General features: G+C 43.4%; 1 protein-coding gene across 8 annotated transcripts in view; it reads left to right on the top strand.

Annotated features, from left to right (window-relative positions):
- The window catches only part of LOC137423339 (uncharacterized), a 250,533-nt gene that overhangs the window by 45,099 nt on the left and 178,909 nt on the right, over window positions 1–26,525 (top strand). The window lies entirely within an intron of this gene.

The raw sequence follows: 26,525 nt of genomic DNA, 5'->3' as shown, positions 1-26,525 counted from the left end.
AATGTGCCTTTTTAAACTTGTGTAAATATTGTCGGCAATCCCATTCCATCTTCCCTCTCACATTGCTGGCATCCTCTGTTTCCTGTGCAGAACACGAAGGGCTGAAAGTTCACTTTGAGCATGGTTACAGTCCTTGTGTATGAACAATGTATTTGCTATTGCTTGTCTACTTAATTCTGCTGCTAATGATCCCCTACTGCACCAGTATTGTTTTGTGCTTTGAAGCAAAGGGCAGTGATCGTTGATTGGATGGCAGCACGGGCTGTATTTGGATTGCCCATTGTATTTCAATCGGCTTTTTGTCTTGATGCTGTCCAATTCTGCCTTGGATGAAGCGTTCTCTCTTTAACTCTGATACTCCACCTGAAGGCAGATATGGTGCTGCCAAAGCAGTCTCATTTCAAGGAATAAATTGGTTGGTTTGCCATTGATTTACCAGTGGTAGTCAGGGTAGGAATTTGGCCACTGTGCTCGCGATAGCTCGCTTACTTTTTGTGAAGGACATCGTTGGACCTTTCACGTCCATCAACAACTAATGCCAGCAGACACGAGGCCCAGTTTAACCTCCATCGGCACACACATTGATAAAGATGCAAAGCTCCAGGATGACAGTTTATCGCTGGACCGAGATTCAAGCCCATGCTAGACAGCTCAGAGCCGAGTGTACATACCTCTATGCCATCCTGCCAGCCCTTCCCTTATGAAAACACTTTAACTTATAAAAGCAATTTGCCATTATGTCTTTTTAGCTGGTTTCCAGTCGGTGGAGAATTCCCATTTGTAATTTTGGGTCTGGGGTGGCTGTGTGAAAGTATTGTCAGGAGGATGTTGTCGGATCATGGCACTGAGCTCTTGATGATGTGCAACAGGATGTTGAATGTTTCCTGGAATTTCTTTTTTTTTGGTTAGGGATGGGGGAGGGGAGGTAGGGTGGTCTGGAGGAATGCCCAGACATCTTTTGTGTTTTTTAGCTTTGTGCTGCCTGTATTACATGGACTGCAACTTGCCCACATTCACAATCCTTGGCTGGCTTCATCATGCACTCCTTTGCAATCTCTTGGTAGCAAGGCTTTTGGGTAAACAGTTTTGCCCACTTTGGCACAATGCCGTCCGCTGCTGCTGAATGCTGAAGTCAAACAAACATTGCTTCGGTGAAAATGTGGCATAAGGGATGCAACATTTTGTGTAAAGGCTTTGTTCAGGTTCCCTTAGAAAGAGGTGGCCTGTGCTTATTGTCTTTATGATTCACGTTGAAAGAGGATAAAACATTCATTGTCCTCTGATCAGCCTTGTGCAAATTTTTATTTTTATTTTTGGCCGCGCTATTCAGACTAAACTGCATCGGTTGAAACTATTTGCTGTTTTTAGGTGGTTTATCGTTGGTTTGTTTTGAAAATTGCTTACCTAAGCACCTCGGTGATACATCGTATATCCTACTTAACCAGACTCGGTGACATAGCGGTTAGAACATCGGCTGAGTCTGGGTGGTCAGTGGTTCATACCCTGGCTGTCATACCAAAGGCTAAAAATGGTACGTGCTGCTTCCTTGCTTAAAGCTCGGCATTTAAAAGGCACGGGGATACAATGTTGGGAAGGCAAGGGCAAACAACCCAGTATAACCTTTGCCAAGAAACTGCTTCAACAGCACCAACGCTCTATGAAGCGTACGGTGCATCAAATGAAATATCTACTCATTCTGGCTTAATTGCTTTGTACGCAGCGCTGTCTTTTTTGTGTGATATTAATATAATTTTATTATTTATTAATTTATTTATTTAGATGTCTATCATTGTTTTGCATTGCTTGTACTCAACCTTTCAATATGAGCATTTTAGAACTTGAATTGTTGTCTATCTCATTATTTTGGGACCATGGTTCGACGTTGGACAGAGGTTATGTTTTCATCCCTGTCTGTTGGTCTGTCTGTTTGTGAGCAAGATGTCTCAAAAAGTAATGTACGGATTTGGATGAATCTTTGTGGACATGTTGGGGGTGGGACAAGGGTGAAGTTATTCGATTTTGGTGATGTTCTGGATTTGAGAAGTTATTAATTTTTCTAAGTGATTCTTCGCCATCGAGAGACTTTAGCCAAAAACGATATATAGCACGATATTTCAAGAAATTGTGGACGGATTATAACAAAACTTGATGGATGAGTTGGTTTGGTAACGAGAACAAGCCAATTAGGTTTTGGTTCATGTCCGAATCCAGATCTGGTCTACCAGTGGTATACAAAACGTTAACTGTTCAGGCGGCCAGAGGTATACACTCTACTGAGTGCTGTTCTAGTTTTGTATATAATAAAGTGGGGAGAGGGATGAAAGTTGAGATAAAAAAAAACATTACTTGAATGGTGCATGAAAAACAAAATTTAGCACAGGCTAAAGCAGTCCCCCCACCTCTCCCTCTCCTACCCCACTCGCATATTATAGTGCAATAATCACACAAACGCACACATACCTCATTGTCAGCAGGGCAATAAAATGGACATTTCCCACTCCCCATGGGATGCCAACTCATGGCGTTGGTCTGTATTCCATCCGCCAAATGCTGTCGAGTAAGGAAGGAGCACGTATAATTTTTAACGTCTTTAGACTCCGCGATCCGGCAACCTATCAGACATGGAGCAGACACGAAACGTGATGCCACTGCGACTGATTACATTTTTATTCACCGCTATTTTTACCACATTATTTACCACAAAATACTAACTTGTAAGTGTTAATTTACCCATTAGCATTCCATATTCCATCTACAATTTTAAGGCTTTTTAAAATCTATCGACATTTTAAATAATTGTCATTCCAGAAATATTATTGCCATCGACTTATTTGGGGAAATTTAGTTTAAATTCCTTTCTGCTTGAAAGGTGGTTGTTAATGGGCCTTTTCGTGCAGATTGAGCCGATAAATGACTGTGGGTTCGCAGCAGGCTTGTTTGCTTTTTCCTTGCATGAAGCTATGAGAAAATAAGTCCTTGGTTGAGCAAAAGTAGATCACTGACAATGGTGATAACTCTCAGACTTTGATTTCCACTAATTAGTCTGCGATTAACTATCATCATCATCACCATCACCATCATCACCATCACCATCATCACCATCACCATCATCACCATCATCATCACCATCATCAACATCATCATCATCACCATCCATCATCACCATCCATCATCACTATCCATCATCCACCATCATCATCCACCATCATCATCCACCATCATCATCCACCATCATCATCCACCATCATCATCCGTCATCATCATCCACCATCATCATCCACCATCATCATCCACCATCATCATCCACCATCATCATCCACCAACATCATCCACCATCATCATCCACCATCATCATCCACCATCATCCACCATCATCATCCACCATCATCACCCACCATCATCACCCACCATCATCACCCACCATCATCATCCACCATCATCACCCACCATCATCATCCACCATCATCATCCACCATCATCATCCACCATCATCACCCACCATCATCACCCACCATCATCACCCACCATCATCACCCACCATCATCACCCACCATCATCACCCACCATCATCACCCACCATCATCATCCACCATCATCATCCACCATCATCATCCACCATCATCATCTACCATCATCATCCACCATCATCATCTACCATCATCACCCACCATCATCACCCACCATCATCACCCACCATCATCACCCACCATCATCATCCACCATCATCATCCACCATCATCATCCACCATCATCATCTACCATCATCATCCACCATCATCATCCACCATCATCATCCATCATCCATCATCATTCCCCCCCTCCCTCAAGTCTGCAGTTTGACTGCATTTTGTCTTGGCCTTGTATTACAAATTCTTTGAATGACTGACAGGAGGTGCATGGTTAACTCTTGCCTACTTGTGATTCGATAAATAACACTAATTGTTCATTATACCTGATTCTAATGTTTGTTGAGGTGAGATGTTGAATGTAAAAGTTGAGTTGAGTATAAAAAGTGATGAAGCATTTTTTTTTTTGGTAGCATTTGAATCGGTGGAAAAGATCACGAGCATTCGGGGAAAATCTAGCTGCTTTTGGAACTGGCCTCATTTTACATCATCAAGCAATTTATGGCTTTAAAGAAAATGTATTTTTTATAGGATCTAAGGCTCGTAGCGGCGATGCTGCCACACACACATCTCACACACCTGGCCATACAGACGAATACGTGAGACGCAACATAACTGTCGCGTTTGATTTGCTGAATGTTTATTCCACAGCCATTGTGGATTGAAACCAAAACCAAAATCCAAACCAACCGCCAACCATTGTGGATCGATCGATCAAAGGATTGTCGCATTCTTGTGACACGCCTGCATAATAAAGGCTTCGGTACTTCAAACACCTCCAACTGCTTAAGCGTTTTTGACACACCAATATTTTTTTATGGACTATAATGTTTTTTTTTTTATAATTATTTTTGGTTATGATGTCTAGTTCACTGTTCCTTGTAAATATTTTGCCTTGCTGCAGTACCTGCTAGAGAATTTAATTTGTTCTACAAAATATAAATGACATGTTGATCTGTAAAGTTGTCAAACAAGCCATTAATGGAAACCCTTCCTGGTCCATTCACTGTTCTAGCTCTTCCACGAGCCTGGACTCTGCATACAAAAAACACAAACCCTCAATCATCCAAAATCTCAGTGCAGAGCTCAGAGGCCGCATTGCTGTCCATACTGGAGACATTACAGTGTAATCTGCACTTGTGTTGTGATCTCGTATCGCCATTTTTTGTGGGGCCCCTACTCGTATTGTACAAAAAGAGTCATTGTCAGGATTTGGATTCTACAGAGAAAGTGATTTCCTTACTTTTTGAGAACAAACAGTGGAGTCATTTAATAAATCTTATTCATAGATATGGCTGACTATGATGCCTAAAAACCCCTTTTTGTTTGTGACAGATGCTGGCCAGAAGCCAGTCCACACGATGCCAGCTGTGGTGTCATTCCCTTCCTGTTGAAGCCACGGCGTGGTATTTGTGCAAAGAATGATCGTTAAAGGATTTTCCATTCATATGATAATGCCAGAAGGATAAGGCGTTTTTGTTTTGTGCAGGAATGGTTGTGGTAAAGATGGCAATGATTTAGAACTCGGTGTCGCATCTGTTTCACTTTGTTTGAAAAGCTTTGCATGCGGACTTACGTTGGCATGCCTGACAACATTGCTGTGAATTGTGGCTCGGTGTGGATGGTCACATGTTACCACTTAGGTCTGGGTGTTTGGTACAAAATGGTTTCAAATTTACTTTGCCGGGACCGGAATTTCAGCTATGTCACCCAAACTAGGAACACATTGTCGAGGTGAAAGCTGGTTATCTGCACTACATCTCTGTTGCCGCTGTTAAAATAACAGAGCATTTTTTTTAACTGCGAGTCTGAGAATATAAGTATTGTTTGAACTTTTCTCATTTGTAAAGAATGCCGAACTTGTAACTATCCATATTTCAAAAAGCTTTCCTGAGTTAGAACTGTTAAAAATCTAGTTCTCAACATACTGGTACTGCATGGTTTAGCAACCTGGCACATGCTTTTGAAGGACCACTGTGCACTGTCAGGCCTTAATGAAATGTGGCACATAGCAAAATAATTGAAAGATTTGCTTGTCAGCAAAAATGATTGTGATGTAGAGGGAACACTTGAGGTAGGATGTTGAAATACCAAAGCTTGCTTACTTTGCTATCTTGCATGGTACCTTCTTTTTATGATCGGATGGACTTACAATATATATATATATATATATATATATATATATATATATATATATATATATATATATATATATATATATATATATATATATATATATATATATATATATATATATATATATATATATGTCTCCGTTGATTTTAACCCTTTCAGGGCCATCTGTCTTTCCAGAGGAAAGATTATCAGTTATGGTGTACAGCCAGGCAATGACCAATGGGTCTGTTTTATTTATTTATTTATTCCAAAATGAATTTTAAATTGGACAGATTTCTTGAGTCGGGTGAGATCCATCAGCATGATAATGACCTGCAACAAAGGAAGGAAGGAAGGGCGAGAGAAAAGAGGGCTAGGACAGAAAGAGTTTAATGACTACATGGTTATTGATTCTGTATTTCATGGTGAGGTGATAGAAAAAGAAAACGCACATTTATTGGTTCTACGTGTGTGAAGGATCACATGGCAAGGGTGGCTAGCTGAAGCCGAGTCAGTGGAGCGAGGATGCCTCGCGGGTGGGGGATGCGGGGTTTGCGGTCTTTCGCTCTGTTGAGCAACAGCCATGAGAGAGAATGAGCCAGAGAGAGAAAACGAACAACTCCACTGTATAATCCATGGACTGAATGCTGTCACTAAGCGAGTTGTCACCTACAAGGCTTAGTCTGCACCTGAGAACGCTGAGCATGGTCAGAGTTTATAGAGAGTCGGGACCTGAAACGAGGTAAAGAACAAGTCGTGTTTTCTGGGATGCCTTTGTGGCTGTCTTTTCAATATTTATCTTCCAAGAAAGATCTTGTATTTAAACTCCCAAAATGCTGATCGAACAAGTCTGTAAGAGATAAGTGAGACATATAAAGAGAGGAAACCATTAATGTTGTCTTTATTTGAGATGAGAAGGGATTGGGTCTTGGTGTGGTTACATTAAATGAGTTAAGCTTTGAATCCCCTTGCACAAGAGTCGAGATTGAGAGAAGGGAGTTGGCAGTTGAAATATGGTTTGCAGTAAGTGACCATGAGGTAGACCACTGGGATTAGTAGTTTATAGCAGAGAGTGGAGTTGTCAGCTATGAAGGAGATGGGGTTTTGATTGTACAAAGAAGGTCAACTTGTTGATGAAAAGAAAGACAGGAGGGATGAAATTAGAGCCTTTGGGGGCTTCAGAATTGATGGGGAACCTCTTGGTGGAAAAGGAGTGCCACCCAAATAGTTAGAAATATAGTTCTCTGTAAGATAGTTTTCCATGTCTATGACCAGTTTAGCAAGAAAACTGTTGTCAGACTTTATTGAAAGTCTTTGAGATGCCCAATTTGACTCTTCTGAAATTACCCGAGCACAAAATCATCCGTTGGTGACATAAGAGACCGGATCACTTGAACCGATCGGACTTGACTGAATCGATGGTGGTGTACGCTAAGTGGAGCAGACCTTTTGATGAAGGACAGGAGCTGTTTTATGATCACATTGTCACTACAGAACTTCATTTTACAGGAAAACAAACACGACATAATGACAATAACACCAAAGCTTTTCGTTCTGTACTCTTCAAGGCGATTCACAGCAAAGAGACCAGAAGAGATGAGAACTAGTGCATTCATAAGCATGTCTTAAGTAACCGAGACACCGATTGGTTCTTCAGTCTTGACGTCATTGGTGTTCTGAATGCCCATTGGTTGACTCAGTCACCACTGTCCCTGGTTCCGATTGGCTGGAGTGGTGGTGTCAGCGATGACAGTGGTCGGGGAAACGACTTTAATCTTTCCATGTTGAAAGAATGAGAGAATTTACAAATTCCTTTTTAGACACACTGTAGGGTCTGTGTAATGGATGATGGTTGCTTCTAACATCCGTAGATGTAACGTACTGCGACCTCGGCTCAATATCTTGAACATATCTGCATTGTACTGGTCTGCACAATCGGGGTTAGCAGCCAAGTGCCGTGTAATGGCAGAAGAAGAAGAAGAAGAAATGGTCGACGGTCCTTGAACGTTCTTGCATGCTCGGCCGGTTGAGTCCTCGCTCCCAATGAGTTTGTGCATTCTCTTATTCTCTTCCAATGCGGAAAGATTAAATGTGTTTCCCTTACAGCTGTCCAAGGTCATGATGCAAATGCTGCATCATCGCTAACAACTCCGCTCCAGCCAATCGGAGCCATGGACAATGGTGACTGAGTCAAACAATGGGCGTTTAGAGCGCTAATGACATCATGACTGAAGAACCAATCGGTGTCGTGGTTACTTAGACATGCTTATAAATGCACTAGTTATCAAAGATCAGTTATCAGCTGGTCTCTTTGCTGTGAATCGCCTTGAAGAGTGCAGGACGAAAAGCTTTGGTGTTATTGTCATTATGTCGTGTTTTTTTCCTGTATATTAAAAGTCACATTGTCATTAACCTTTAAATAATTAAAGATAAGGTATTCTGGCTGTCGTTCGATGGGTTGGATTGAACACCTTTATTTTTGCACAGGAAAAATGTGTACATGTTTCCAAGGCTAATGTGAGATTCCTGAAGAGGAGGATACACTGTAGTGGACAGTCACTAGCTTAGGGCTGTGGATGTTTCAAGATTATAGCACGGATGCCTTCAAGACCGTTTGCTTTGTTGGTATCTGGAAGCAGGGTTTGTCTGAATGTCCTCATTAAATACACAAGGGGCAGCATGTTACTCAATGGTTGCAAGGGGAATTTCCGTAGAATCATTGAGTGAAATTTGAGCCAAAAAGATTGGCAAAGGTATTACACTTGGATTTTGAGTTGTAAAAAATTGAATGATCATCAATTTGGAAAGATTGATTTCACCATGGACCAAAAAAGCATGGCTTCCAGAGGGTGCATAATGTGACTCCAACACACAAACTGCAGACAGTATATGAAGAGCTATTTGGCTTGATTGATGGCCAATGTGCATGAGATGCAAACTTTAATGTGGACCCCACAATTTTTTTATACAACGGTCTCCCCTGTGGCTACTTTCACAGCTCCATACTGACCCTTTCATTCCATATAATTGTAGATATCTCGTCAGTTTAATTTGACCCATCATTGGCATATAAATGGCCTATTCATAATAGTCACAGCACTTAATGCTCGTTGCTCATTCATGTGTTCACTGTGGATATGTGATGCGTGTGCACAGGATTCTTCCCAGATTAATGAAACGATGGCAGAGTTCACGAGGATTGGATAAAAAAAAAAAACAAGTCACCATGATTGAAAAATTATCAATGAGAAAATGCTTGCCTGTTAGTTCTGAAGGATTAGTTAAGAGCGCATATTTGTGTCTTGTTTTATTACTTCTGCCACCTTCGCCACCACAGGTGGATGGAGGTTATGCTTTCACCCCTGTCTGTTTGCCTGTCTGTCTGTGTGCAGGATATCTCAAAAGTTATGGATGGATTTGGACAAAATTTGGTGAACAGGACGGGTTTGTGCCAAGGATAAAATGATTACATTTTGGTGAAGATGTAGATACAAATACTACAATTTTTAAAGTGATTCTTCACCATTGAGAGATATGGCCAAAAACGATATACGATATCTCAAAGATTTGGGCGGATTCGGCCAAAATTTAGTGGCCTGTTTGGGTGTGTGATGGGACGACTTAATTTGATTTTGGTGAAGATCAGGATAGGATATATTTTTTCTTTTTTCTTAGTGATTCTTCACCATTGAGAGATGGGGCCAAAAACGATGCATTATATATAGCATGGTACACTACTCACAATAAGTTGGGGATATTGTGGGAGTGAGTTAATTTTTTTATAGGGGTTAGGGTTAGGGTATTGAAATCAAGAATGCTGTGTTTTTTCCACACTCATTAATAACCATAGAATTAGGACCAACAACTTTTTTCAACATAATTAATACACAAAATCAACCACACCGAAGAACCTGCCAATATCCCTAACTTATTGTGAGTAGTGTATTTCAAAAAGTTGTTGGACAGATTGTGGCAAAACTTGGATGAGTTGAATAAGTGACAAAAACACGCCAATCGGTTGGACACTATCGGTGGGATATCCATATCGATAGGATACAAAACGTAAACTGTTCAGCATGGTGGAGGTATTCTCTCTATGGAGTGCTGTTCTAGTTTACCTATTTATCTATTTCATTGTTTTCATTATTTTATTATTTGTTTGGCTGTCAAATGCATATCTTGACATTTGCCAATGACCTGGTGAATTCAAATATAAATATGCATGAAAATGGCACGATGAACAAGTGGCTGCCTGAAAACTATCGGCTTCAAAGTGGTAATCAAAGCAAAAGGGGTCATTGAACCACAAAGGGATTTACAAGGCTGGAGATTTTTGTGCCCTTTTTGAATTGATTCGAGTTCAAGTTGATGGACAATCAACAACAGCTTGGTGGAAAGAACTGCATCATAATCATTCAGCAAAATCTCCATGGAAGCATGGTGGAGGTGAAGTACACGTTCGCTGATACTTTCGTTTGCTGGTGTTGGTCATCTATACAAAGCTGATGGAACTTTAACTGCTGGCTGTTAGAGGGAGCTTTTGATCTCTCATTCTATACCTTTGTGAACACAACTCGTGAGGTGGGAATTCCTCTTCCAGCAAGACTGATCCCAACCATACTGCAAATGAGGGGAAGTGATATCGTGATGATTGTCACAAATTTTTAAAAAGTGACTCAGGCAGGCAGTGACACGATGAACTTAAACCTGATGCAAACCTTAACCTTAAACCTTAACTTAAACCTGACCTTAAACCTGATGAACTCTGGCCTTAGACAGTCTTACTTAAACCCACAGGACAATACAGACAGACTCACACGAATAGGGAATTGCAGGCAGGAATGGCTGGAGGGATGAGAAAGGCAGACGGTCCACGGAACGGGTGTCAGGGAGGTCCGGGGATCGCGGCACGACGTCGAGGTCCCACTTGAGCGGTCCGTGCTCTGGTTCAGTGGCGAAATCCCGGTCGTCAGTGCTAGTTGGTATCGCCCACGAGCGTGCCGACTCTCACTCGCCGCAGGATGTTCGCGCCAAGAAAATGACTGGTCGATCCTCTCTCAACTTCTTGGGTCGTGCTCCCTCACTCATCTGCCTCTTACCGACTCTTGTACCTCCTCACGCGTCTCTGGTGGGGGCCTCGTGCCAAGGGTTTTATTACCAAGTGTGTACCCCGGTCCCGGTACCAAGGGTCCCGGTGTGTACCCCGGTTTAGAATAGGTACACCGTATCCCTGCGCATCGTAAGAGGCGACTAAGGGTTGGCGTCAGGAAGGGCATCCGGCCAATAAAACATTGCCTCAAACAGGGAACCATGAATGTCATGGGGCCCGAAAGGCTAACCCCCGCTCTAGCGGGGAAAATGGCCTTAAAACGATCATTCATTTTCATTCAGGCAGTGTATTGTCTGCTTAGTGCAATGATTGACACCCATTTATTTGTAATTCGATTATGGAACGTTTGGAATTATATACAGTGCCTTCAGAAAGTATTGACACCCCTTGACCTTTTTCACATTTTGTTTTGTAGCAGCCTGAAATTACAATGGGTAAAATTGAGTTTTTTTTTTGTCACCTATCTACACATGAAACCCCATAATGTCAAAGTGGAATTATTATTTGGAAACTTTTACAAAGTAATTAAAAATGAAAGGCTGAAAATGAAAACCACGAACTCGATGACCACTCAGAACAACAGGAGTTCCTTGGCTGAGATAGGAGAACTTCCTGGAAGAACAAGTGTCTGCAGCATTTCACAAATCTAGTATTTATAGGACGGAAGCCACTCCTGAGAGAATGCCACATGACAATAAACCTGGGGTTTGCAAAAAGGCACGGGAAAGTCTGAGAGTTTGAGGAAAAAGATTCAGTGGTCTAATGAGACAAAAATGGAGAATTGAACAAACTATATGGCCTGAATGCAAAGCGCTATGTTTGGTGGAACCTGAGCACAGCTCACCACCAATAGAACAAAATTCCTACTGTGAATCATGGTGTTGGCAGAATCATGCTATGGGGATGATTGTCAGTGGCAGGGACCTGGAGAATTGCAATGATTGGTGGGAACAAGGATTGGAGCCAAATACATGCGAATCCATGAGGAGAACCTGCTTCAGAGTGCAAAAAGACCTTAGACTGTGGCAAAGATTTATGTTCCAACGGGACAATGACCCCAATCATACAGCCAAAGCAACACTGGAATGGCTTCAGAACAAGAATGTGAAAGTCCTTGAGTGGCCTAGCCAACGCCCAGACTTGAAACCCATTGAGAATCTGTGGAAAGACTTGAAGATTGTTGTTCACCCCCTCCCCCCCCCCCCCCAATCCAATTTGATAGAGCCTGAGCAAATCTGCAAGGAACTAGAACGGGCACTCGGTAGAGCGCATACCTTCGCCGCAGCTACTGTTCTGTACTTGGCATGGGAGTGTAGGGAACAGAACAGTGAACAGTTTGGTGCTGATTTCATGCAAATCGGATAAGAATTGACCGAGTTATGACAAACAAGATCGGGCATTGAATTCTGAACATTTTGGCATTAGTTGCATGCCAATTGGATAAAAATTGACCGCGCTATGGTAAAAATACGATTTTGACCTTTTCGTGACCTTGACCTTGACCTTTGACCCGATTGCTCCCAAAATCTAATCAAATGTGTCCCGTATAATAACCAATCATCCCACCAAATTTCATGCAATTCGGTTGAATACTTTTTGAGTTATGCGAATAACATACACACACACACACACACAGACATACAAATAAATACACAGCGATCAAAACATAACCTTCCGCTTTTGCGAAGGTAATAATGGGAGAAACTCTCCAAAATCCAGACGTGTGAACCTGCTAGACATACCCAAGAATACATAAAGCTGTAGTCGCTGCCAAGGCACTTTTACGAAGTATTTACTCAACAATGGGCTGAATACTTATGTAAACTAGAACGGGCACTCGGTAGAGCGCATACCTTCGCCGCAGCTACTGTTCTGTACTTGGCATGGGAGTGTAGGGAACAGAACAACAAAAATACGATTTTGACCTTTTCGTGACCTTGACCTTTGACCCGATTGCTCCCAAAATCTAATCAAATGTGTCCCGTATAATAACCAATCATCCCACCAAATTTCATGCAATTCGGTTGAATACTTTTTGAGTTATGCGAATAACATACACACACACACACAGACATACAAATAAATACACAGCGATCAAAACATAACCTTCCGCTTTTGCGAAGGTAATTAGATATTTCTGTATTTAATCTACTATATAAGAGAGATGTCTGTCTGTGTGTCGCCATTTTTCTCAGAGATGGCTGAACAGATCTTCGTGAAACTTTCAGAGGTTCGTGCCTGGGGGTGTTTGGGAATCAGTGCGTGCCTGGGAGTGTTTTAGGCCGGGGGGAAAAAAAATAGAAAAAAAAAATCGTTTTTTTGGAGTTCAAAAAAAATAAATCGCTCAATAGTGCCTAAGCCTTTTAAAATTAATGACAGTTATATACAAGTACACATTCACATAAATAAATACAAAACAATCACCAGACATTTTTTGAACACAAATAAATCAAACAATTCCGGAAGTATACAAAGTTGGTAGTCTGGCTTCTTCTTCTTCCTGTTCCGCATCACACTTATCGCAGAAACGGTATGAACGCCACATTCACCAGCATATATTCAATGAAAAGGTGATGAACCCCCTTCCTCCCCTTCCTCTCCTGCCTTCCCCCCTCCCTCTCCCCCTGCCCTCTCCCCCCTGCCCCTTCCTCCCCTCCTCCCCTGCCCCCCTCCCCCTTCTTCCCCTCCCCCTTCCTCCCCCATTCTTCCCCTTCCCTCTTCTCCCCCATCCCCCATTCCTCCCCCCCATTCCTCCCTCCCCCATTCCCCCTCCCCTCCCCCCCCATTCCCCCTGCCCTCCCTATCCCCCCCCTCACCCCTCCTATCTTTTCTTTAGTTTGTCACATGGCACATACGATATAAAGGAGCCTTTTCAATAGTTTGTTACATGACACACACCATATATAGGGGCCTTTTCTGTAGTTTGCCACATGGCACATCTATATATACTAGGGCATGCCCGTACTATATATAAGCTAGGACGTGCCCGTACGTGGGTGCCCGTTCCTTGCCAAAAAAAAAAAAAAAAAAAAATTTGTGTAGGGGTGTGTGTGTGTAAACATCCTAGGGCGTGCCCGTACGTGGGTGCAAAAAAACATGCGTGCAAACAACAACAAAAAAAAACTTTGAAACCACGTGGCAGTAACGACCACAGAACCCCCCCCCCCTCTATTTACATGAATGGTTTGGTCCATTCGCAACGACCACAGAACCCCCCCCTCTATTTACATGCAATGGTTTGGTCCATTCGCAACGCCAAAGCGAACGGCGAACGGCTAAATCGCCATAGCTCGGTAAGTACTTGTCCGATTAATTTCAAACCTTGAAAAGGCACATCCTCGGGTCCCCAGCAATATACCTGGCAAGTTTCAAGTATATCGGACCGGTAGTTGTCGAGAAATCGTTGTCGCATACATACACACACACATACACACAGAGATTAATGGAATTATAGATAGATAAAACACAGTTTGTGTGTGTGTGATGTTACCGATAGACTCCTAAACGGAGAGGCTCACGTACTTGATATTTGGCACAGACATGGCCATTGAGCCTGGGAAGGACATGGCCGACCTAAAAATATTTGACGTGATCCATATTTTTTATTCATATTTACCTCAGCGCATTTCAGTGAGGAATATTATACATGGAATCTGAGCGGTGGCAGAGCAGCGTGCTGATTCGCTCAGAGCGATCACGTGATGTTCCATCCCCGCCGCCAGACCATTGAACATAAAACACAGTTTGTGTGTGTGTAATGTTGTAATGTGTGTAATGTACGGGTCTCCCTTCCCCCGCCCGGCAACGCCGGTACTGGAGGGCGTCACAGGATCGGTGAGTCTCCAAAATCCGCTTCGTGCTGTTGCGAAGATCCCCCCCCCCCGCCCTCCCACCCCCCTCCCCCTCCCATTCCTCCCCCTGCCCCTCCCCCCCCCTCACCCTCCCCTCCCCTCTTCTCCCCTCCCCCCCCTCTTCTCCCCTCCCCCTCCTCTCCTCCCCTCCCCCCACCGTTCCCCTTCCCCTTCCCCTCCCCCGCCCGGCAATGCCGGGTACTTCTGCTAGTACCATATAAAGGAGCCTTTTCGATAGCTTGCCACATGGCACACACCATATATAGGGGCCTTTTCTATAGTTTGCCACATGGCACATACCATATAAAGGGGCCTTTTCTTTAGTTTGTCACATGGTACACACCATATAAAGGGGCCTTTTCTATAGTTTGCCACATGGCACATACCATATAAAGGAGCCTTTTTGATAGTTGTTACATGACACACACCATATGAAGGGGCTTTTTCGATAGTTTGTTACATGGCACACACCATATATAGGGTCCTTTTCTTTTGTTTGCCACATGGCACATCTACTATGTATGAGAGATGTCTGTCTGTCTGTGTCACCATTTTTCTCAGAGATGGCTGAACGGATCTTCGTCAAACTTTCAGAGGTTCATCAGTTAGTGCCTGGGAGTGTTTTAGGCAAAAAAATTGCACACACCATCTCCCCCCCCCCTCGACCCCCATTCCCCTCCCTCATCCCCCCTACCTCCCCCTCCCTCATCTCCCCTCCCTCTTCTCCCTCCCTCCCCCCTCCCCTCCTCTCCTCGTCCCCTCCCCTTCCCCCTCCCCTCCCTTCCCCTCCACCCCCGCCCGGCAACGCCGGGTACTTCTGCTGGTATATTATATTATTATTATTATTAATTAGGTTTACTCTCCATGAAATGGAGAGTAACCTATTATTACTGCTAGAGTTTTTCTTATTATTATTCTTCCGACCTATTTTGCACCTCTGAAAACTTCATAATTAATGTTCTCAGCAACTGCTGGTCGGATTGACAGGAAATTTTCATTAAATGATCGTCTCGGCTCCTATAATTTTTTAATGCTAATTAGGACGTCATAGGTCACGTGGTGTGGGCGCCATCTTGTAAAACAAATTCAACTTTTCCCCTCTGTATCTCCGAAAGGGCTCAATGGAAAAATTTGAGGAATGGCTCATTTTAAAGAACTCTTCAATGGGAACAAAAGACATGTGTATCGAGTATATTAAAAATGCTAACGTTAAGAGGTTAGAATTCGTCAAACAAAAAATTTTCTCCCCCGAAAATGGGATTTTTTCCCCAGATGTTTAGTTAAAAAAAAACTCAGAATGCAAAAATTTTCGAAGTCTTACGTCACATGGTTCGGCCGCCATCTTCTTTTTCGTGAAAAAACACAAAAAACCCTTTTTCTCCGCAACGGCTGAACGGATCGAGCCCAAACTTGGCATGCATATTCGCATACCCATGGCGAACAAAAAAGTCAGCGAGCACGACGTCATCCGACACATGGTTTCAGAGTTATGACGTTTTAAAGCTCAAACTAGAAATGGTATCCCCTCCATAATTTGTGGAGATATCGAGTGGAAACTTTACACAAATGTTCCTCATGGGGGTATGTTTCAACGTTACTTTAGACGTTTTGATAAATTACATGGTTTGGCCGCAATAAATAATGGAAATTAAATTTTAAAAAGCTTGTAACTCTTGAACCACTGCATGGATCGACTTGAATTTTTAATGCAATGTAGCTCTCATCGAGTGGAACAGGGGTGCAAAATTTCAAGATGATTGGATGTACGGTCTCGAAGCTATAAGTCTTTATTGTTGAAAGAAGAAGAAACGCACCATTTTGTCCTTCCAGGCCATGTCTCCCAGTGCTATTGCCATTTTAAGTTTTAATTTCCTTTAAAAAACATTTTCTCTGCAATAATAGGGCCGATTGAGATCAAATTTTCACCATAGGAGGGAATCGGTCTGTAGAATATTTTAATGGTAATTATGACGTCGCAGGTCACGTGGTTCGGCCGCCATATTGTTTTTCGTGAAAACACGAAAACCACCTTTTCTCTGCAACGGCTGAACAGATCGAGGCCAAACTTTGCAAGCAGAATCGCATACCCATGACAAACAAAAAAGTCAGTGAGCATGACGTCATGCGTCACATGGTTTCAGAGTTATGACGTTTTTAAGCATGAACCTTTAAAACCTAGCTCCTCCCTCATTTTTGATCCAATCGAGGAGAAACTTCACAGATCTGTTCAGCATGTCAGTCTACTAAAATGTCATTTTAGAATTTGCGATAGGTCACGTGGTTTGGCAGATATCGTTAATTAAACGAAAATAGATATATATTTTTAAAGGATATCTCTTGAATCGCTTTATTGATCGACGTGAAACTTCATACTCTAGTAGAAGTCATGAAGAGTAACAAGTGTGCAAAATTTCAAGATGATTGGATGTACGGTCTGGAAACTAGAAGTTGTTATTGCCTGAAGAAGAAGAACCGCAACACTTTTTTTTGACCAGGCCATGTGACATAACCACCTCACGAGTTAAGGGTAGCTCGAAATTAAATTGTCTTCGGATTTGGCAGTCGCTAGAGGGTGTTAACATTCGAATGCAACAAATCTGGGCAAATTGTGATGAATTTTCGTAAAACTACACGATATTGTCATTTACATTGGAAAATAACATTGTAAAACTCTCCGCCGCCTCGGCTTATTTCTCGCTCTGAAGTTCATCCTGTCTTCAATTTTAAGGAGAAAGAGAGTATCTGCAAGCAATGGTGACCTTTATTTGGTGGAAATCCGATTTAAAATGACGAAGTTATTCAAAATCTAACATTTTAAATGGATCGCATTTCCAAAGTGAATTCTTCCTCAGGTAAAATATCCATGCGTGCAGGCAGATCTTGCGGCGTCAATTTTGCTCCGATTTCAAATCGGATTTCGATTGTCGTATTGCCTCGGATGAGTTAAATAAATACCACAACAAATTTGGTGACAATCATGAAAAATTTGACCAAGTTCGATCGACGGGATACTTCGTTCTTCCGCTGACATACGGCACGGCCACGGATGACGTCATGCCACGGCATGACGTTCTTCCACGGGTGGCAGATATCGTTAATGAAACGAAAATATTTTTTTTAATGGATGTGGTGGGGGGATGTGTGTGTGTTTGTGTTGAGGGGTGTGCGTGTGGGGGGAGGGGTGTGTGTGTGTGTGTGTGTGTGTATGTCTGTGTGTGTGTGGGTGGGGGGGGGGGGGGGTGGGGTTATGTGTGTATGCATGTGGGGATGTGTTTGTGTGTGTGGGTATGTGCATGTGTGCGGATGTGGGGATGTGCATGTGTGTGGATGTGTTTGTGGGTGTGTGTGTGGGGGGGGGGGGGTGGATATGTGTGCATGTTGGGGTGGGGGGGGGGGGGGTTGGTGTGTGCGTGTTGAGGAGGGGGGGGTTGGATGTGTGTGTATGTGTGGGGGGAGGGGAGATGTGTGCATGTGTTTGTGTGTGTGTTATGGGTGGGGGGATACGTGTGTGTGTGTGTGTGTGTGTGTGTGTGTGTGTGTGTGTGTGTGTGTGTGTGTGTGGTGTGTGTGTGTGTGTGTGTGTGTGTGTGTGTGGTGTGTGGTGGGGGTGGGGGGATGTGTGCATGTGGGTGGGGGGTAGGGAGAATGTGTGTGTGTGTGGGGGGGTTGGTGGTGCGTGTGTGTTAGGGGTGGGGGTGGGGGGGTGGGGGTATGTGACTATGTGTGCGTGTGTTTGTGTGTATGTGTGGATGTGCATGTATGTGGATGTGTGTGTGGATGTGTGTGTGGGGTGTGCGTGTGTGTGGATGTGTGTGTCGATGTGTGTGTGGGTGTATGTGGTGGGGGGGGGGGGGGGTGGATATGTGTGTATGTTGGTGGGTGAGGGGGTTGGGGTGTGTGTGTGGAGGAGGGGGGGTTGGGTGTGTGTGTGTGTGTGTGTGTGTGTGTGTGTGTGTGTGTGTGTGTGTGTGTGTGTGTGTGTGTGTGTGTGTGTGTGTGTGTGTGTGTGTGTGTGTGTGTGTGTGTGTGTGTGTGTGTGTGTGTGTGTGTGTGAAAGAGAGGGATAGAATTATTGTGAGGAACAGAAATGAAAAAACGAGATTGTGTGTGTGTGTGTGTGTGTGTGTGTGTGTGTGTGTGTGTGTGTGTGTGTGTGTGTGTGTGTGTGTGTGTGTGTGTGTGTGTGTGTGTGTGTAAGAGAGGGATAGAATTGTGAGGAACAGAAATGAAAAAACGAGATTTGTGTGTGTGTGTGTGTGTGTGTTGGGGGTGGGGTGTGTGTGTGTGTGTTGGGTGTGGGGTGTGTGTGTTTGTGTGTGTGTGTCTGTGAATGAAAGAGAGGGATAGAAATGTGAGGAACAGAAATGAAAAAACGAGATTGTGTGTGTGTGTGTGGGGGTGGAGGGATGTGTGTGTGTGTGTGTGTGTGGGGGTGGAGGGATGTGTGTGTGTGTGTGTGTGTGTGTGTGTGTGTGTGTGTGTGTGTGTGTGTGTGTGTGTGTGTGTGTGTGTGTGTGTGTGTGTGTGTGTGTGTGTGTGTGTGTGTGTGTCGGGGTTGTATCCAAGGGGGTTGTGTCAAAGGCATGTCCAATGAAAGTGGGGTTGTATCAAAAGTGGGTGCGAGTAAACCAGTCATCACTGCCAGCAGTTTTAAGTGGCAGTTCTAGTTATTATATTATTATTTATTATTATTTATGTTATTATATTATATTATTATTATTATTTTTAAAATTATATTATTATTATTATTATATGAGTATATTTATATTATATTATTATATATATTATCTATATATATATTATATACGTAGTGTGTTCAAAAAGTATCCGACCTTTATTTTTCGTGCGAAAAAAAAAGAAGAAGCTAGGGAGGCGTTGATTGGTGCACGTATGTAGGCGATCCTAATGCACACGCGTGAATTTTTTCCCACCTGCAGAAGCTGTCATTCGACGGCAGACCGCCGATGAGTGAGGACATGTAAGTGAGCGCCGTCGGATTTTCGTTTTTGACAAAATGACGGAAAAACTTGAACAACGCTACTGCATCAAATTTTGTGTTTTTTGGCCTCGGGGATGTTGGATGCTTCCATTGTGATGACTGCAACTTGGTTTCTGGGTCGTACCCATAAACCCAGGACTCATCGCCAGTGATCACTGTGTTGAGGAAGCTGGGATCGCTGTTCACAGTTTCCAGCATGTCCTGTGCGATCTCCAAACGGAGTTGCTTCTGCTCAATCGTTAGCAGCTTTGGTACGAACTTCGCTGAGATTCTCCTGAAGCCCAAATCCTCCTTCATAATGGAATGAACGGTGTTGAATCTTGTGGATCGTTTCCACTTGGGAATCGCCAACCTTTACACAAAATTTGATGCAGTAGTGTTGTTCAAGTTTTTCCGTCATTTTGTCAAAAACGAAAATCCGACGGCGCTCACTTACATGTCCTCACTCATCGGCGGTCTGCCGTCGAATGACAGCTTCTGCAGGTGGGAAAAAATTCACGCGTGTGCATTAGGGTCGCCTACATACGTGCACCAATCAACGCCTCCCTAGCTTCTTTTTTTTTACGCACAAAAAATAAAGGTCGGATACTTTTTGAACACAGTAGTATATATATATAAAAGAAATTTTTTGTTTGTTTGTCTGCACGCGCTGTCGCGCTAATCTCCTGGACGGTGAAAGATAGGAGGAAACCTCTGAAACAAAAAATGTCGGGACGGGCCTCGGGAAGGTTAGAGGCTAGGTGTCGAGGCGGGTCGAGGCCCCCTCGGCCAGGCTGGGGCCATTTCGCAATTAAAAGCTGAGCTAAATTATACAGACTTGGCATTTAATATGGAATATTTTTTTTGTGGGGGTGAACTTACTTTTCAAGATGACTTAGAACCAAAAGTTCATTGGAATTATGTTGAAATTATTCTAGATTTTGTTAATGTGACCTTTAAAAGAAACAAAAACCACATTTGACATTTCGAAGCAAATAAATTGATCCTTGAAAGTGATGTAAACGGATATCGAACTCAATTCACGGAAGGTACTGTGTTAAACTTCTGTACGTTTTCCAGAAGTATCTCTTTATTTTGCACATTAGCCAAAAAAATTTTCAACAAAAACAAAAGCTAAATTGTGACTGGGATTACGGACAGTAAAATTACAGTTCAGTACTTCGTGTAACCCCCACGAGCATTCAGGAGAGCACCTACACGTCGAGGCATGCTGTTCCCGAGATTTGCCAAGGTTTGGACAGGAATCGCTTGCCATGCAGTGACAATAGCCTGCTGCAATTCACGCACAGAGCTAGGCTGCTGGTCCAAGTTGTCGATTTGACGCGTTAATTCTGCCCACAAGTTCTCTATCGGATTCATATCCGGGGACATGGCAGGCCACTCCATATGCTCTACACCATGGTCAGCAAGAAAGTGTTGGATCATGCGAGTACGATGAGGCCGTGCATTGTCATCTTGGAAGAAAAAGTTTCCTCGAAAGGCTGCACGAGCAAATGGAAGCAATGTTTCTTCCAGAATGACCCTGTACTTGAAGTGGTTCAGGTTTCCATTCAGAACAACCAGGTCAGTTTTTCCCCCTGCATGAAAAGCAGCCCAAACGGTCACCCCACCACCTCCAGCTTGGACTCTTGGCACTATACAATCTTCGTTGTGGGCTTCATGCACTTGTCTGCGCACTCGGACGCGGCTATCTTGACGATAGTCCAGAAATCTAGACTCGTCACTGAAGGTCACGTGATTCCAGTGTCCTGGCTGCCATTGACGGTGCTCTCTGGCCCACTGCAATCGGCGCTGGCTGTGTTGTCTGGTCAGGCGTGGCTTTCTCATGGGACGCCTGGCACGATAGCCTGCTTGAACCAGTCGTTGGTTGACTAGCCTTCTGGATACAGGCACATTTGTCAGTTGCTGCCACTCAGCCCTAAGCCGATTAGCTGACTTGGTACGGCCATTGCAGACTAACCGGTGCAGCTGGCGATCATCTCTCCTTGTGGTTCTGCGTGGACGTCCTGGCCTCGGTATTGGAGTAGGGACACCCCTCTGAGCATTTCGTTTCAGGATCTTTGACACCTGACCTTGAGTGATGCCATACTGCCAAGCAATAGCACGCTGTTTCATGCCGGAATTTCGTAAAGCCACCTCTTCATGACAAACAGCATTGTCAAGTTGATGGACCATCTCCAGAGGAAGCGGCAATAACTTTTGTGGATGTGCAGCAGTTGTTTTCCACTAATACAGAACCAACAACCCTTATATACCCGATTGTGAAGCCAATAGTTAAATGTACCTGTCCTTACATTTTGTCACGCCACCTATGATATTATCCTGTTATTGCCTTCTTGCTGCGAAAGACAATCAGTGACATGGTTCTTTTGACAAAGAAATCACCGAAGCGTAAAAGAAACTCACCAGATTGATATACTGAGTTCAGAAAGTAAACCCAAGTCAAGAAGAAAAAAAAATTCCATATTAAATGCCAAGTCTGTAGTAGTCAATCTTCTACAGCCGCGAGTAAAAGATGAATTATAGTAGTATCGATCACGATTTGAAACACGATGGAATAACATTTACCGATATGAACAGTGATGTGGCTTTTATTGAAATTCTAAATATACTGTTTAGATTTTGATGATTTGCATGTGATATGATTCAACGGATGTTTATAAGAATCGTTTAAAATAAAAAAAACCTTCAATTTCTGATATTTTGCCTTTTTATTTGGGCCTCCCAATTGAAGCCCCGCCCATAGGGTGGGTACCATTGCTCGTAGTAGTAAATTCATTCAAAAAGAACTAAAAATGTCGGGAAGGTTATCGGCTCGGTGGTGAGGCCGGTCGAGGCCGCTTCGGACGGGCTGGGCCCATTTCGCAATTAAAAGCTGAGCTGAATTATAGTAGTCAATCTTCTACGGCCGCGAGTAAAAACTGAATTATAGTAGTAAATTCATTCAAAAAGAACTAAAAATGTCGGGACGGGCCCCGGGAAGGTTATAGGCTAGGTTTCGAGGCCACCTCGGCCGGGCTGGGCCAATTTCGCAATTAAGAGCTGAGCTGAATTATAGTAGTCAATCTTCTACGGCCGCGAGTAAAAGCTGAATTATAGTAGTAAATTCATTCAAAAAGAACCCGGGCAAAGCCGGGTGCTTTCGGCTAGTTATTATATAACTTGCTATAATTCACCAAATGTCCGTCCATCTGTCAGTCCGTCTGTCTGTCCGTTCGAAGGTACCGCAAAAACAACTGAACCGATCGCAACGATATTTTGGGTGGGTAATCCTGGGATCTACAGGAGTAAAATAGGCTATTTAATTTTTCCAATTTCAGCTTTGGTCTCCAGCATTCTCAGGTTTGGACTCCCGCATAACATTCGCGTTCGCATAACGTTCATTGTGACGATGTTTTCGTTGTGACGATGTATATGTTCACAGTAGTGTTTGACGTGACGGACGGTGTGAACGTAATTTCGTAATGTTTTTCGTTTCGTAATCCTTTAATGAACGTTTAATGTTTAATGAACGTTTAATGCCCTTCGATGTCCCGGGCCGCACGTGCGCTACACTGGACGGGCCAGCGTGTACCTTGCCCTTCGCCGTCAGGCTCGGGTAAACCGCTGAGCCCCATCCGTGATGGGGACTGGGGCTTGAGACAGTGTCCCACGAACGAGGAATTCCCAGTAAGCGCGAGTCATCAGCTCGCGTTGATTAAGTCCCTGCCCTTTGTACACACCGCCCGTCGCTACTACCGATCGGACGGTTTGGTGAGATCCTCGGATCAGCCCCTGCACGGGCCGTTCTCGGCTCATGCCGGTGCGCCGAAAAGATGAGCGAACGTGACTCTCTAGAGGAAGTAAAAGTCGTAACAAGGTTTCCGTAGGTGAACCTGCGGAAGGATCATTATCGGGAGAACACAAGAGCGAGCGAGACGTACGTGGTACGTGATCCTCCATGTACTGTTTAGCCATGTACTGTTTAGATTTTGATGATTTGCGTGTGATATGATTCAACAGATATTTATATGAATCGTTTAAAATATAAAAGCCTTCAATTTCTGATATTTTACCTTTTCATTTGGGCTTCCCAATTGAAGCCCCGCCCGTAGGGCGGGTACTGTTGCTAGTATATATAAAAGAAAGTTTTTGTTTGTTTGTTTTTCTGCCAGCGCTAATCCCCTGAACGGTGAAAGATAGGAGGAAACCTCTGAAACAAAAAATGTCGGGACGGACCCCGGGAAGGTTATAGGTTATAGGTTATAGGTTCGGTGGTGAGGCCGGTCGAGGCCGCCTCGGCCGGGCTGTACCCATTTCGCAATTAAAATTTGAGCAGAATTATCGTGCATGCGTGCGTGCACATACTCGGCCTGGGCAATAATGGAAAAAGCTATATCATGATAATGGCCCTTATTATCATGGTTATCTGCTAATGAATGTAGAAGGAAGTAGAGGACGGGAAAGACGGAGAAAGACTTGGCTAAAGATGGTGGAAGAAGAAATGCGGGCAAGGGGGTTAACAAGGAGAGATGCAGAAAATAGGACAAAATGGAGAAGATGGTCATGGGGACCGCAAGGCTAACCCCCGCTCGAGCAAGGAAAATGGCCTTAAAATGCATGTTGTTGTTTGTTGTATTATCATGGTTATCGCGATAATATCATGGTAATATGAATAATGTAATTGGTGCTTTGGGAACCATGTAGCATACAATAACAATCCACATAAAAGCAAACTGAATTGCCCTAGAGTTAAGTGTTTGTACTCCTTATGTCATAATTCTGTTGCAATTTGTTTGAAGTGAAACCTAATTTTGCCTGGACGAAATTGCTTTGCTCCGTCCGAGCAACTCGACTTGCAGTTTGCAAAGTGGTTGATCGTGAACGTCTGGCTTGGCAAGCAATAACAAGCTGCTTACTAACGGAACACTCTAAACAAGCTGCTTGTTAACTAAACACAGTGAGCAAGCTGCTTGCTAACTGAACACACCGAGCAAGCTGCATGCTAATGGACCCCACCGAGCAACTTGCATGCTAATGGACCACGCCAAACAACCTGCATGCTAATGGACCACACTGAGCAACCTGCATGCTAATGGACCCCACCGAGCCAGCTGCTTGCTGATGGACCACACCGAGAAAGCTGCTTGCTGATGGACCACACCGAGAAAGCTGCTTGCTAATGGACCACACCGAACAAGCTGCTTGCCGATGGACCACACCGAGCAACCTGCTTGCTAATTGGGACATTTATGAAGAAAGTCATACATGACTCTCTTCAGGCATTAAAAAAAAAAAAAAAAAAAAAAAAAAGCCACTTTTAGAGGCCATTCCCCCCCCCCCCCCCCGCAAAGCGGGGGTTGGCCTTTTTCGGGCACCTTGGTTGTTGTTGTTTTTTGGTCCCCTTTTTGAAGCAATGTTTTTACGGTCGGATGCCCTTCCTGCCGCCAACCCTGTTTGTCGCCTTTGACGACAAACAGGGAATTACCAGTGAACTGGTACTCAATTAGCTGACCTCGGAAGGATGACAGGCTGAGTCAACCCCCCTGGCGTTAATTCAGCGATCGACCGGGATTCGAACCCAGGAACCCAGGATCCTAGGATCCTAAGCTGGCACCCTAGCCGCGAAGCCAACACCAGGGTTCTCTTCAGGCATTTACAATAACGTTATTTACTTATCGTATCTATCTACTCTCTACATATCTCCCCTATCCCTTCGAACAGATCTCCCGATGTCCCTGTTCTCCCCCAGCCCTCTCCCTTCAAACAAATCTCCCGATGTCCCTGTTCTCTACTGTTGTGCTTGTGTGCTTCCCTCTCTCTCCCCATCTTGTCTCCCCCTCCCTTTATTGTTTTATGTGTCCGTTTGTTTTTTGTGTTTTATGTGCAAATATGTGTTTAATGTGCTAGCTCTTAAACGAGCCTCGATCTTGCATACAAAAAAAAATAAAAACCATGTCTTTCATGTTGAACTTTGCAAATAATAAATGCCAAGCCTCATGTCATGACAAAAATGTAATAAACAAATAAATAAATGAAACACGTTACCCTGTTTCCCACTTCACTCGGTCCAACGAGAATTGTGAGAGGAGAGAAGAACGAGATGACTTGCTTGTCCTTGTCCTCGGTGCCAAAACTACGCACACTGAGTACGTTCACCTTCTCAAACTTTGACATGATGTTGCCTTGAGTGCTCAACTTTGCGCACAGACAAAGCGAACTTAAACGGATCGCCAATTTCAACACCGGAAGCACTTTTGGTGCCTTGAGTAGTTGCTTGTTTGTTTTGATGTTCATTGTTCAATGATATACCATTGAAATTACATCTTGGTGAACATACAGTCCATATTGTATCACCTGCTTTATTTTATAGATTATATCTTTTGAGAGAAACTAAACCCACCAAATGCTGAATGCAGCCAATACACCATCAATATCCGGGTTCAAGGTGCGATGTACCTACTGTGCATGTGCAGCAGTTACCGTGACAATCAATGTCCATTATCGTTGTCACGACAGCAAATCTAAAGCATGATTATCACCCCAGTGCGATTTATTGCCCAGCAAGAATACATACATACATACACATATATATGGTATATAAATATATATATATATATGCAGTCATGGGCAAAAATATTGGCACCCTTGCACTTTTTTCAAATAACTCACAATTTTCTCCAAAAATAAGTTGAAATTGACAAGTATTTAGTCTCCATAATTCTTTATTTCACTGTTGATATTACAGAACTTTTGTTTTTGATTCAGACCTTAATATATCCTTTTAAATCAGAAAATAAAAAGAAATAGCATTGCTGCTGCAAGACCCATGACATTCGACGTAG

This window comes from Myxine glutinosa, chromosome 3 (genome assembly GCF_964187855.1).
Source record: "Myxine glutinosa chromosome 3, kmMyxGlut1.1, whole genome shotgun sequence".
Taxonomy (NCBI): domain Eukaryota; kingdom Metazoa; phylum Chordata; class Myxini; order Myxiniformes; family Myxinidae; genus Myxine; species Myxine glutinosa.
The sequence above is the reverse complement of the archived record's forward strand: the minus strand, read 5'-3'. Positions and strand labels throughout refer to the sequence as shown.